This window comes from Betta splendens, chromosome 3, assembly GCF_900634795.4.
Source record: "Betta splendens chromosome 3, fBetSpl5.4, whole genome shotgun sequence".
Taxonomy (NCBI): domain Eukaryota; kingdom Metazoa; phylum Chordata; class Actinopteri; order Anabantiformes; family Osphronemidae; genus Betta; species Betta splendens.
In genome coordinates, this window is record NC_040883.2 from 3,613,709 (window position 1) to 3,628,297 (window position 14,589).

Genomic DNA, 14,589 nt, shown 5'->3' on the forward strand with positions numbered 1-14,589 from the left:
TCTGTGAGCGCGTGTGCGTCTGTGAAGCGCGTGTGCGTCTGTGAAGCGCGTGTGCGTCTGTGAAGCCCGTGTGCGTCTGTGAGCGCGTGTGCGTCTGTGAGCGCGTGTGTGAAGCGCGTGTGCGTCTGTAAAGCGCGTGTGCGTCTGTGAAGCACGTGTGCGTCTGTGAGCGCGTGTGCGTCTGTGAGCGCGTGTGCGTCTGTGAAGCGCGTGTGCGTCTTATTCACAGAACGCGAGACTCTGATGTGACACAAAAGAAGCGACGTACAGATGAAAAACAGCAGATCAGACGGAAAAGCGCCCCAAAGTCGGCTACTTTGTTTATTTGTTGCTCAGTCCGGACCCACTTTTTCACACACGCGTCTGCTTCGTCTAATGAAGTCACACTCATTCACTCAGTACATTAACAGCTAAACATTTCGAACTCTCGCTAAATCAATTCCACCTTCGCCCGTTTTCGTCCAAAAACCACCGACCACAGCGTGTGATTAAGTTGCGTGCGTTCACGCCGCACGTCGCTCCCCGTGTTTAGAAACGGACGGCTGCGATTTCAGCATTAGTGGCGACGCAGACGCTCAAACGCCTAAATGCCGGAGATGGTTGAAGCCGTTGTCAACAGTCATTGTGCAGTTAAGCTGTTGCACTGACGGCCTAGTTCCAGTGTAGAAGCTGCGATGTGACTGGACGCTTAACGACCACTCTCCCGCTGCTCGTTAAACATCTGCATGACTCCTTCCTTTACTCGCGCTCCGTGTTTATGCCTCGTTTCGCCGCCCGTCTCTTCAGGTTTCTTCCCCCGTTGACCTTTATTATTTGGCTCCGTATGTTCGCGTCCTGTCCAGTGTTTTTCCCTCCGTTTCCACTTTCGCCTCCTCTCGCCTCCTCTCCAGGGTCCCATCCTGGAGATTCTGCTCCCACCCAGACACAGATGGCCCCAGATCAGATTTATCAAGGCCAGTGGAGCCCCCTGCAAAAGGTCACTCTCTTAAAAGCTGACCGATCAATGGTCCAACTCCAATACTGGCAGCCATGCGTTTTTGTCTGCGACTGTGTGCGTCTGTTTAGGTGTGTATGCTTTTATCCTTGCATGTACCTGCCTTTGTGTGTGTGTGTGTGTGTGTGTGTGTGTGTGTGTGTGAGTCAGCTCTGGGTGTTACTAATCGAAGGGCCGTCCCTCAGACAGTCCTCTAATGACCTCTCCCACCTCTAATAGTGCAGCCTTATTGAGGCGCTACTAAATATTTCAACAAGTCATTAGCTCATTACACGTCATTATCTACAGCGTCCTCGGCCCGCCAGGATTAGCTGCGAGACTTTTAGCAACTTCTCTGTGGGGAAATCAATAATCGGCAGACACGTTCAATCAGCAGCATCATTAGCGCGTTGCTATCAGAAATTTACACCTTCATATCACACCTTGGAGCACACGTGCAGATGTGTAAGCCTTCTGCTCCCACCCAGACACAGACGGCCCAGGATCAGATTTATCAAAGCATGTTACATATATTATCAAAGAATACTATTTGTAGTAATTAGTGAGATGCAGAGGGTTGTTTGTGGGTTTAAAAGCAGAGGTTCAGATTTTGGTTAAAAACCTTTTAATGTTTGGACTGTAAAAATGCCTGAAAAACATTTTTCCCTTTATCTCTGAGAACGACTTGGATGACTTTGCCCTGGAACTTCACAGAGGAATGTGCCGATTGTCTGAAACCACGCCGTATTTAGCTTTTTTCTATTTTTAATAAACTTTTTGAAAGGAAGGATTTCACTCGGACTCTTTGTTCAGGCGTCGCATGGACTCCACTCTGACAAAACACTGAAGCGACATTTGGCTTCGGCACCTGCAATTAATTTGAAAAGCTCCAGATACAGAGGAGTGTCTGATTCTATTGACCGTGCAGTGAGTGTGTGTGTGTGTGTGTGTGTGTGTGTGTGTGTGTGTGTGTGTGTGTGTGTGTGTGGGTGGAGAGGTTTCCTCCTTGTTTTAAGGGTCACAGGCAAAGGTGGAGTAGCTCAGCTCCAAGGTCTAGAAGGGTCTGAGTGCTGAACCTGAACGAGGCAGAGCTGTTTGAGGCAACCATGAAACCTCTCTGACACACTTTAGGAGTCACTTAACAATGCGCGGCGTGCGCGTGGTTAAGTGTGTGACTAATTTCCTTTAACACGGTGCGAGATTGAGCGACTCTGGGCCACAGAGGGCGGAGCTCCCGCTTGTTACAGGGGTCAGAGGTCGCCGTCTCCTGAATAGAGCCAGAAATGCCCAATTAATTACGCAAACACAAACGCGCACACACACGAACACGTGCACAAACACCGACTCGGCAGAGTCTATTAGAAGCTCATGCGTTTTCTGTGTTTCACATCAAAGGGGAACGGGTAGAATCTGAACTGAGCGCTGAATCGAGCACGAGGCAAACGAGCGGCTCAGAGTCTGTGAACAGTCTCTTAACAGTTCCGACGCCAACGGCAACTTCCTTTGCGTTTGCCTTGAAGGATGAATCCACAGGTCCATCCATCACTCGCCTCCTCCTCCGGCTGCTGCACAGGCGGTAGCATCAACTCAAAGTTTAAAAGCTTCATTATGGAGCGGAAATACGATTGCTCCCGTTCGCCGCTCATCCGTCTCCTCCTCCGCTGTGCGTTCGGACGCCGGCGCCGTTACTCAAAGCAGCGACGACATGAATAAACGGGACAGGGTCGAATCTAAGATGCTGAGACGCTCATTCTACATTACGGTTTAATTTCATGTATTGAAAACAGCCTCTAAAAAATATTCAACTTCTAATTCAAGGCTGTGTGTTTGAATAAAGGGTTACGTAACGTTTCATTACACAGCTCCCTTATTAATGGCTGTAACATGGTGCCTTGCTCATGAGCTTCCTTTTCCAAAGCCAGGTCCTGCATGGAACAGCGGGATGACGTTCCGTTCACACCCTGTCTCTGTCTCCTCCTCCCTTTTCTCCCCCCTCCTCCCCCCTGCTTTCACCCGCAGGCCCATTCCGCCATCCGCCCCAACAATATTTCACATCCTGATTTATTTCGGTGCTGTAGTCATGTGACCCTAAATATTGTAATTGACCCTGGGCGTATTGATCGGCCCGTGTCGGCTAGCACTGCGACTTCCTGCCTTATAACGACCCTATGAAATCCTCCATGATCTATTATCGTCGTCATCATTTAGCAGAAGAAGAAGAAAAAGATTCATTTTTAAAAGTTTGCACTCGCTTGTTTATCAGCTTTTGTGTAAGTTTGTGTCTGCTCCACGGTTGATATTTGTCATATCTGCATTTTTATACCTGCATCGCAATCAGCTGTTTGTTTGTGTGTTTATATCATTCTGCAAACGTCTGTGTGTGTGTGTGTGTGTGTGTGTGTGTGTGTGTGTGTGTGTGTCTCTAATGATGCCATTTGGCCAGAGGAGAAGAAGCTCCTGTCACCGTTGTAATGAGGGGTATTTGTATCAGTTACCTGGCAGTAAACCACTCACATCCTCTCATGTCTCATTTAGTCGCGTTTTGCTCGTGCTAGTTTGCATTTGAAACACCTGGCGCCGAAGGACGCGGCGTGTGCGTCCGAGTGCAGGTGGGCGGATGAAGGTGCATCACATGTACAGGAGGTTACGGACACAAAACGGCGCGAGCGTGCGGAGGAGTGGATGGAGGGTGGACGAGACAAAGAGGCTAAATTGAAAGGAAATGATGAGCGATGAGTCTGTGTCGCACATTAGTGTCTTGCAGGTTTTTTTTTCCACCATGATTGTCTGTTTTCTTGGACCTCATAACAGGTGTGTGTGTGTGTGTGTGTGTGTGTACTTTTTCTCCTTGATCCAGGAGTGTGACACATCTGAAAACGCCTTCAGAAATGTCTACATCTTTTTTTTTTTTTTACCAGAGGCTCTAAAACGTGTGTGCAGCCCTGAAGCCGTAGTTGGGACAGTGCGTGTGTGTGTGTATGTGTGTGTGTGTGTGTGTACAACGTACCGTGTATATGAGTGTGTGTGTGGGGGTGAGGTTGTCTCCATGGTAACAGCCCATTGCCACCCCCAGTGGGTCCTAAAAGACAAAGCCTCACACACACACACACACACACACACACACACACACACACACACACACACACACACACACACACACACACACACACACACACACACACACACACACACACACACACACACACACACAGCACTACAGGGCCAGCTGAGCCAGATCAATATTTCTCCCCATTTAAAGAACAGAATTCAGAGAATGGCTTTTCAGCGCCCAGACTGCAGCCGCGCTTTAGACCTTGGGTTTTTTACACTAAACACCCAATCTGCAAAGTGGTGAGGGGTTTTTTTGTGCCGACCCAAAATAATTCCTGGCCTGAATCTTTTCCCTTCCTTTCATTTGACTGTATTGATGGATGAGCTCACCCCCTGTAGGACCTGTGTGTTTCACGCCATCTTTGTCTGACTCCCCTCTGTCTTGCGTTTGCCGTGTTTTTCCTCTCTTAGCGCTGCTCGTTCATTGTCCTACCTTCTTTTCAGCGTCTCAGCCTGTCTGAGTGAGTGACAGGGTCAGATTGGATTCAGCATCCTGGGTTTCGTCCCACCCCTTCGTGGAGCACAGCTAAGGTCCTGGCAAGTCCCCCTCTGATCCCCCGGGACCTCGCTGCTGCTAAAGGACTGAGGGCCTTCGTGTGTGTGGGTGAAATGGAGGAGGGCTCCCTCTAGCACTGCTAGGATGTAAAAACAAGGGGAATTAGCTGAAAAGGGCTGGTTTGAGACAGACAGACAGACAGACAGACAGACAGACAGACAGACAGACAGACAGACAGACAGACAGACAGACAGACAGACAGACAGACGCGCCGTTTTAAAGGATGGATTCTAGGACTGGTGGGATGTCTGGCAGCTGATGAATACAGGTGCATGTGACCAGACGCACACACGAGCAGTCAGACGCTCGCACACAAACAGATGCACAAACACACCTAGAGAATTGCCTGAGGCCGATTGGTGCATCCTATTTCTGAAACAGCAATGAGAGATATCCGAGGCCTCTCTGGTTCGATATCTTGACAGCCGTAGCCGGAGTGTGTGTGTGTGTGTGTGTGTGTGTGTGTGTGTGTGTTGCTGCATTTCATTAAACCCATCCCTTGTAGTGGTCTGTCACTCTCCTCTTCCAAATGGAATAATTCATCGTTCCCTGATTCCGTTTGTTTGCAGCCTTCACAGGTTCAGGTCTTTCAGTCTTTTGCCGCCACTGCTGAGACTCAGGAAACTGATAATTGATTCCATCAAGCAACAAGGTTGTTGGCCACTCCACGCACAAAATAAGAGATTGGAGGGGACTTTACCTGAGTGGGTCCATTTTCTACATAATCCTACACAATCATCCTCCAGTCATTACTGGGCTAAAGCAGAGCCCGTGTGACACCTCGCAGATTACTTTGCGACGCTTTCATTAGACGTTAACACTCGGTGACCTGTCGAGTGCTCTCCACAAAGCTCCAGCCGGCTACGAGGCACTAATGAGAGCACGGCGCATATGTGAAGTGAAGAGAAAGTCAATTCCATGCTGGAGGTTTGAAGACGATGACGAGATACTGAAAAGGAAAAGTTGCTGTCAACTTTCTGTTCCTCTAAGAAGTCACGAGCCACGAGTCACAGGGACACTTAATCCAATACATATTTGGTCTTATCACAATATACAGCTTCACTCATCACTCCTTGTTGGTGTTATGGTATTTAGCTTAGATGCTGTTTGGTTCCTCGTTCAGAAAGAGAACGTGTATCTTGAACTTGGTGGTGGAAGTGAACTTGAGGGAAAAGCCTAGGCTTGTTGCAACATGTCTGCTATTCAATTATTATTATTATTATTATTATTATTATTATTATTATTATTATTATTATTATTATTATTATTATTATCAAAATCACCAATATTAAAAATATATTGGCTTCTTTTATGACAACAGATTATGTATGGAGTGATATGTCCTACCATCAGTAACTGATCAGCAGGGAATGAACACGGTCCACAGACGCCGGTGTTTTTCATCTGGTGTTGACTTGTCGGAGCAGCGGTGTGAGGGCTATTTGTGGCGGCGCTCCTTTCATCAGCAGCAACCAAGGTTTTCTCCTGAAGGGACGAGTCAAGATATACAGACCAGGCAGACACAGCCATATTTCAGAGGGAGCGTGCGCACAGACACACACACAGACACACACAGACACACACAGACACAGACACAGACACAGACACACACACACACACACACACACACACACACACACACACACACACACACACACACACACACACACACACACACACACACACACACACACACACACACACACACACACAGGGAGGTGCTGGTGAAGCGACAGGCCAGGGGTTGTGTGACAAGGGGACAGGGACACGCTGTCGGTTGTGTGTCAGGGGTAGTGATGTTTGTGTGTGTGTGAGTGTGTGTGTGTGTGTGTGCGCGCATGCGTGTTCGCTGGTGACACAGACACCTTGAGGTGTCGCAGAAAGCTGCCAGCTGCCCTTAAATAATGTGCGGCGTGAAGGAGCGAAGGAAAAACCTGGGCAGAATCGTATGTATGTGCTCGCTGACTTCGCATGTAACAAACATAGGCTCCTACTCGGTCTCTGCTCACTCTGTTCCCAGTGTAAAGGCAGTAAAGAACAGACTAAACCATGAGCACTGAGCAGGGAATTATGGGATGGCTACGGAATGCACCCGGAGCATGTTATACAGATCGTTCAGGAGCCCATGGCCTCCATCTTCATCGGAACCTTGTGGACTGAGAGCTGCAGTCTTTGTGCAGAGTTTATCTGTAGAGAGAGAAACCTCCAGCCTTATTCTGGCCAGATGGAAGAAGCTATAGCATCAGTCAGGCCTCGAGGGCGAAGTGGTGAAAGGCGGCCAATAAGAAGCAAAGGCCTGTGGTAGTGATGCCTCTGAAGAAGAAATAATGAGTACATGACAGTAAAATGTGTGGAATAACATTTCCAAACCAGAGGTCGCTGTGGGGGGAGTGGTTAGCGCCTTTAGCTACGCAAACGTCTGTGCATCACTTCAGATATTCTGCTTCCTTCTTACAGGCATAAATACCGTTGTAATTGTGATTTGGTTATTTGGAGCGTTGGCTCTGTATTTTTTATCATAAGCTCTTCTCGCGGCGTCTCGACAGACGGATGTGTATAAGACCTGATGGCAAAGAGTAATGTGTGAGCAGAAATCAACGCTGTCATTTATTGGCCTCTGTCTTGTCCGTCCTGCAGCAGCGGGCGCTGCAATCACACTTTATTGTTTTATGGTTCTCAAATAAAAACATAATTCATCTGGCTTTCTAAAGTGCAATGTCTAATAATATCAGAGTGACTGTTTCTGCCTGCGTCTGCACTCTGAGGGCTGTGTGTGTGTGTGTGTGTGTGCGTGTGTGTGTGTGTGTGTGTGTGTGTGTGCGTGCGTGCGTGCGTGCGTGCGTGTGTGTGTGTGTGTGTGCGTGCGTGCGTGTGTGTGTGTGTGTGTGTGTTTGCGTGTGTGTGTGTGTGTGTGTGTGCGTGTGCGTATTGTTGCCCATCAGTACAAGCTGCTTGATTAAAGTGCCTTTGTGTGAGGGGGTCTTCACGAGAAACTGGAGGCATCGCACAAACCAGATTTACACACAGGGACTCTGCAGACGAGGACCGGGTGTCATCTCCATCAACCTGAGCAGCGACTGAGTCCGACTGTCTGAAACTAAGACGCACGCTGCTTGCTCAACATACACAACTATGTCTAATGAAGGAGCCACAGCTACAGTACGTGTGCGCTCTTCTCTCTGAGAACACTCTAGTGCACGGAAATCGAATTAGGGCATCGGTTTTGTCGGATGGATGAACTACGACTGTCTGGCTCCGACAGTCGTACCTTAAAAGTTGTCTGGACGAGACGTCTCCCACTGAAACGTCCAGAGGCCAATGTTCTGGTTCAGACCGCTTTTCATTTGACAACCTCTGTTTGGAAACAGGTTTCCTGCATACGCTCGCATTCTTTCACTGACTAGAAAAAGCATCATTTCTCATCATCATCATCATCATCATCATCATCATCATCGCCAGCTGCCGTTTGGTTAAATGTTTGTATTGACCGGGTGTCACATGACCTGCAGTTTCTACAGTGGCTCCTATAACAGTACAGACGTCCCAGAGCTGCTGGATCCTCCCAGTACACGGTTGTGGAGGTGGTTGTTCCTGAGCACAGATGGGAAAGACTCACCATCACGGCCCCACTCTCAGCACTCACTCAGTCCTCTTCCACCTCCCATTCATCAACCTCGCTCCCTCTCTCCCTCTCATTTCTTCTGTTTGTGTCTCCCTCTCATGCTCTCTCTCCGTCTCCACTGCTGAAACAATAATCAATTACTCCCATTCCTGCGTTCTCCTGGTCTCAGCCTTGCTCCATCTTTTCAGCCCTTCCTGCCGAGTGCCCCCCCCCCCCCCCCCCCCCCCTTTGGCTGCAGGCCACCCATCCCTGTCCCTGTCAGTCACCCTGCTCCTGCGAGCTGAGCACAGACTGACAGCCTCATGAGCAAATCAATAATAATCTTCAGCCGCTGTAATCCTATACCCGAGGATATCCCTTAGTGCACCCGCAGGTTCCTGCTTCACAAAGTGTCATTAGCATTTTGCCAATTGCACAAAAAAACTGCGAAATAAATGTACAAAACAAGTCAGATTAGGTGAATAATACATGGGCCCGGGAACGAAAACACCCCGTCCTGTCTTGAAGCTGAGGTCATGGGGTTTGATGTATGAGTCCACTCGTGTGACAACCTTCACACGAGTGGACTTCGACCCCCCCCGAAAAATGAAAAGGGAGGGAATAACAATGACAATGATGAGGCTCTTGTCGCTTTAATAGTAATCTAAGATCAATGTGTTTGAGCTCGACTCATTCTGTGAGGCAAGGGAGGAACATGCAAACTTCATTAAAGTGGAACGATGTGACATAATTAACGATGGTCCCGAAAGAACAGCAGGTCTGGTACATTTTATACTTTTCCAAATCAAAACTTCTCTAAATCACTAAACTGTACGCAACCGAAAGGTTTATGCAGATGACCCTTAATCATATTTACACATTTACATGGTCCACATTATGTGTCAGACGTTCTGTTGGATACGACGGAAAGCCAAAGGACGTTGTGTGAAACTGGCTCCATCCTGTTGAGAGCAGGTGGAGGTGCAGGGCAGAGTTGAGCGTGCGGCGGAACTCACTCCTTCGCCGCTCGGCCTTCTCCACACCTCGCCTTTCTCTGGAGTTAATCCACTTGCTCCCGCTCAGCCTTTCCAGTGTGCAGGTCCCTTAGATGCTATCTCCATCCGCTGTAATTATAGAGGCTCCCGCCCCCAACTCTCTCAGCCTCACAAACATACACGCACACACTGCCCACTGGTGTAATTCATGCTGCCTAGGGGGTCATGGGAGATTATGAGCGGGATCGATCAATGTGATGGTTCTCACACACACACACACACACACACACACACACACACACACACACACACACACACACACACACACACACACACGTTCATCATCGATGAGGGCCTCCTTACCTCCCCTCTCCTGCTGAGGGACATCCTGCAGCTAATGAGGACACACAAACACCGTCGACTCTATCGACCACCTTCTCTTAACAAGGTACTTCATATATGGACCCGCTGGAAGACCATCAGCATGAAGACTCTCTGCGCCACACCTGCTCCATCACCATAAACTGTAGTTAAAGACACAATTAGCACGCAACGAGACAATATCCAGGTGGAGCCTCCCTCCCACTGCTCTCACTCGGACTATTACTGGTATTTGTCTTCATTCCACAGGACGTATGGTAGTGGCCTTCATAGGAATTAACACATTTCTTACATTACAGCCTGCAGAAATGTAATAACTGCATTACTTCTACATAACATTTCTCACATCCCTCAATATGTAATGCGATGCATTTCTATGCAGGAGTGAGACGACAGCATCAAGTTCGGAATAGAACAAAGAACAGAGCACATTAGAAATCTGAGAAATCTGGAGCTCTCTGCACCACGTTTGACTGATCAAAAACTCAACAAGACGCTAATGGTTTCCATCCCAGCACAAACTGGTTGGATCTGGAAACCAGTCTACGCTGATGCAAGAACGGTAGAAAGGTTTGGCGCAGGTGTGAGGACAACTGCTTTGAGTGTGTGCAAACACTCTACACTCAATGAGTCCCTGAATCCCCACAAAGTGTCGATAATTGTGTAACGTCGACATGCTGGGATGCGTGTCTGGAGACACGGACATGTCTGAACACGAGAGTGTGACTTTTCCGTTTGCATCCATGTGTGTTTCTGTGCGTGTCTGTGATGTATGGCTCATGGAGGCCCACTGCTGGAGTCCAGGGCAGGTGTCAGGGTGCTGCTGGGAACATGAAAGGGTCTCTGGGGGGGGGGGGGGGGGGGGGGGGGGACTGGTCAGCGGACCTGACCTACAGAATCGATGTCCTTATAAAAGAGCAAATGACAAGATGAGAAGAACGGGCGGCGGCGGGAGAGAGTCGAGGGCCGGAGCAGAGAGAGCGCGCAGACGAACCGGGCTCTGCATTCAATCCTCCCAAAAGCAAAGAGCTGAACTCTCCAGGAGCCGCTGCACTACAGTAACTACCCAACTCTTCAGATGCTTCATCAACCCTGCAGGAATAAGTTGCATGACATTCATTGTGACCTTGTGATTAGGAGACGCTCGCAGTCACTCCACTCTACCTGCAGACTGAGCTGATCCTCAGTGACTGCTCAGAAGACCCCTCGTTCTCCTGTCCAGACGCCCCCCCCACCCCTTGGTTTCCTTTATCATGTTAAATGTTGAACGTCTTATTTATCATGTGCTTAAAGCAAAGAATTCCTTTACTTAAAACTTGATGAGGAGACTCCAGGACAATTAGTCATTATGTGACTGTGTACTGGAAGTAATAGAGGAAGGAAATTGGCAGACGCAGGTGGCCTGGAATTTTGCAGGCGCAGCAGTTGTAATGAAACCACCTAGTTAAGCGAACACGGCTGTAATGAATAGTAGTGATTAGCAAGCAGGGCCCTAATGAGAGTGTGTTTATTGAAAGGCAGCGGGATGAAAGTGTTGCTGAGAGAGAGGGCGAGCGAAGCGGGGCAGGAAGGAGGAGAGAGAGGGGAAACTTATAGGCTGAGTGATGCTGCCAGAGCCAATTCATTACGAGTGCAGCTCCGTCAATCCTTGCTCATCTCCCGTAGCACTAGACCACTAATGGAATTAGTCCCTGTCACACACAGACACACACAGACACACACAGACACACACACACACACACACACACACACACACACACACACACACACACACACACACACACACACACACACACACACACACACACACACACACACACACACAGCAAGCGCGACAAAGTGAGACAAATACACATACACAAACACACACTGCATTAACACAGTAGGTCCTGTAGATATATCTCTGTGACAAAGCTCTCACACTTGTGTCCCATAAATCCTTAGAGGTCAGCGGCGTGGCCACGCACACGTGCAGCACACACACCTATTATAAAAACAAGCAGAGGGGAACTATTGGACCACACAACACACACAGGGTCTCGAGCAGTATTTTTCGCGAAGGCTTTTGTGAACATAAAGCGCCCCCGGCTCACCTAACATCAATCCACTGTGAAGTGGAGCCACCGGCCGAGCGGTCTCCTACGAGCCGCCAACAGAGACAATAAGGTTAATCTCAATTAAGAACTCTCTCTGGTGGATAATTGATAAAAACATCCCGCAGATCCAGTCCAGGATGAATGAACCTGCGTTTGTCCGTCCCGTGGCACACGACAGGACAATGCCTTTCACTGTCTCTGCCTGGTTATCTGATTTGATCAAATAGAGGTCAACACCAGCCGGCCATTCTTGAGGACAGAAGATCACCCCCCCCCCCCCCCTCCCTCCCCTCCTAACCCCATCACCCATCCTTCTGACCATCCCCCTCATTCGTTGCCTCATGTCCACTCCTCCCTAGGCCTCCTCCTCCTCCTCCTCTTCCTCTCTGCACTCAGTGAGCAGTCATTAGATTACAACAACGGTCATGACCGTAAGGATTCTCCATCAGTTTCCAGTAAACTCCATTCACCAGGACCAGCAGGAAGCCATGGGGCAGGAATATGTATTCTAACCTGAATGTATGTTTCTGGGTGTAGTGAATGTATAGGGGCCTCTGGTTTGTCTCACCGGTTTATTCTAGTTACAGTTTACAGCTCACACTTCTCTGCACACTGATTGTGATTCTCACACACACACACACACACACACACACACACACACACACACACACACACACACACACACACACACACACACACACACACACACACACACACACACACACACAGGCTTGCCAACGCAGGCTGCTGTGACAGAAACCCCACAGATCTGCCATAACAGGCAGATGCTACAGCATATGCTCCATCACAGCAGGGTGGTGTGTTTTCATGGTCAGCTCCCCCATCGCCACAAGCCCAACCTCTCCACTTTCCATGCGAGGCTCGGCGAGCGAGCCGCAGAGGGCTGCAATTGGCTGACTTTGACTGAGCGACCTCAAGGTCAAGGGTGAGCGACCCCACAGGCCTGGTGAAGAGTCAATTCTCCCCAGGTCAAAGGTCAGAAGTAATGTGTCCCCCTGCAGCAGTTTCAGGAGCGGCGGCATCAAGGAGATGAGCTGCGATTCAACATGGCTGGATGCACGCACGCACACACGCACACACACACACTAAAAGGAGAGAGGTGAGTGTGGGGCTTGATTGGGAGTGAGCAGGGGTGATGGGAGGTGGTGAGGAAGAAAGGGAGGGTGGTGGTCGTCCCTCTGAATGCCTTTGACCTCCGCGCTGACCTCTTGCTTAATGCGCTCTCCCTTCACTTCCTAATAGCAATACTTGAATGCTGTATACATATGTACATGTTACTGTAGAGTCCAACAACCTATATTTGGAAAAAGCAAACAGTCTGAGTTGAGGACTTTGTAGAAATCTCTCACAATTACAGCTTCAAGTCGCCGTTGAATTTGGTCAGTTGGTCCCATTGTTCCTGACTGGTTCTGGAGCTCACCCTGATTGGACTGCCACGTTCCAACAGATGATCTGTGCAGGTTTGGTTCTGAGCTGTCGCAGTCATAGACCTGCTCTGAAGAGACTTCTGGCCCTTTATGACTTGGCTGAACTTGACTTTTGGGACAGACGACGCCTCGGTTTTCTGGGTCGGAGAGGTTGTTTTTGAACCAACCACAAGACGCTGCTGATTGAATAATTAATGTGTACCTTCATGTACCAAGGAAACCCCACACTCCCCACAACAAGGGCATCTATCCATCCATCTATGTGGTCATGGTGTGTGTGTGTGTGTGTGTGTGTGTAGTCTCCCTCGCTGCATTACCTCCTGCTCTGTTCCTCCTCATCTGATCAGTTCCACTCCCCCCTTCTGCTTAGCCGTGTTTGACCTTTGGCCCCTTGTGTGATCACGCTAACGTGGCACACACGCTCAGGCACCCTAACAAACAGCCTGACACACACACACACACACACACACACACACACACACACACACACACACACACACACACACACACACACACACACACACACACACACACACACACACACACACACACACACACACACTACATCATCTGAGCTACTGAATGTTCTTGACAGCGTGGAGAAACACAGCTGGTTTAAAACACAGTGAGATGAGACCTTAATGTGTGTGACCAGGGACTCCTGCTGGCATCTGAACACTAACGGCGAACAATGGAAGCACACACACGGGCGGCTGCACACGCGCACACATACAAAGAGAACAATCACATGGCCACAAAGCATCCATGTACAGTGCATTACACATGTCACTGCCGCACACATATGTACAAGCTGCAATCTTTTGTCGTGCACACAAATGACTTCAAATGACGTTCTTACACACTGCACTCACAACAATCCACACGCACACTTACGCGTTTCACATCATGAACGCATTAATTGCACTGTCCTCGTGTTTCTGCTTGCGATTGTGAGCATATATATGTATATAGCGTGTTTTCGTGTGTTTGTGTGTGTGTGTGTGTGTGTGTGTGTGTCTGCAAATGCAGCCTTCACTGTGAAACACAGCACCAGAGAGAGATTGGAATCAATACTTTGTGCTCCGTCATTTGTCACATCTTTACAAGGCTAAAGCCATCTGAACACCAGTCTATTCTACTTTAGCGCCATTTATCAAATTGCTCCACCTTGCAAAGATGTGCACGCACGCACGCACGCACGCACGCACGCACGCACGCACGCACAATATTTAAACATAGATAAACACAAGTAGTCCCTTATTTTAACCTAAACATCGGAGCCGTTATTGTAATTACATACAAAAGCTACTTGGCTGCATCGTGATAAAAAGGTCTCGCTAGAGAACACAAACAAAAACACGCTCCATGTGCTCGTCACACAACCAGAAGGAGTTTTTAATTAGACATTTATAAACCAGTATTGGACGG

General features: G+C 48.8%; 1 long non-coding RNA gene across 1 annotated transcript in view; it reads right to left on the reverse strand.

Annotated features, from left to right (window-relative positions):
* Positions 1-223: 223 nt before the first annotated feature.
* LOC114852257 (uncharacterized) overlaps positions 224-14,589 on the reverse strand; it is a 38,522-nt gene continuing 24,156 nt past the window's right edge. The window contains exons 2-4 of the long non-coding RNA XR_008694261.1: positions 5,988-6,125; positions 4,518-4,719; positions 224-967 (exon numbers count right to left, since the gene is read on the reverse strand). This is a non-coding gene — a long non-coding RNA (uncharacterized LOC114852257). The remainder of the gene's footprint in view (positions 968-4,517; positions 4,720-5,987; positions 6,126-14,589) is intronic.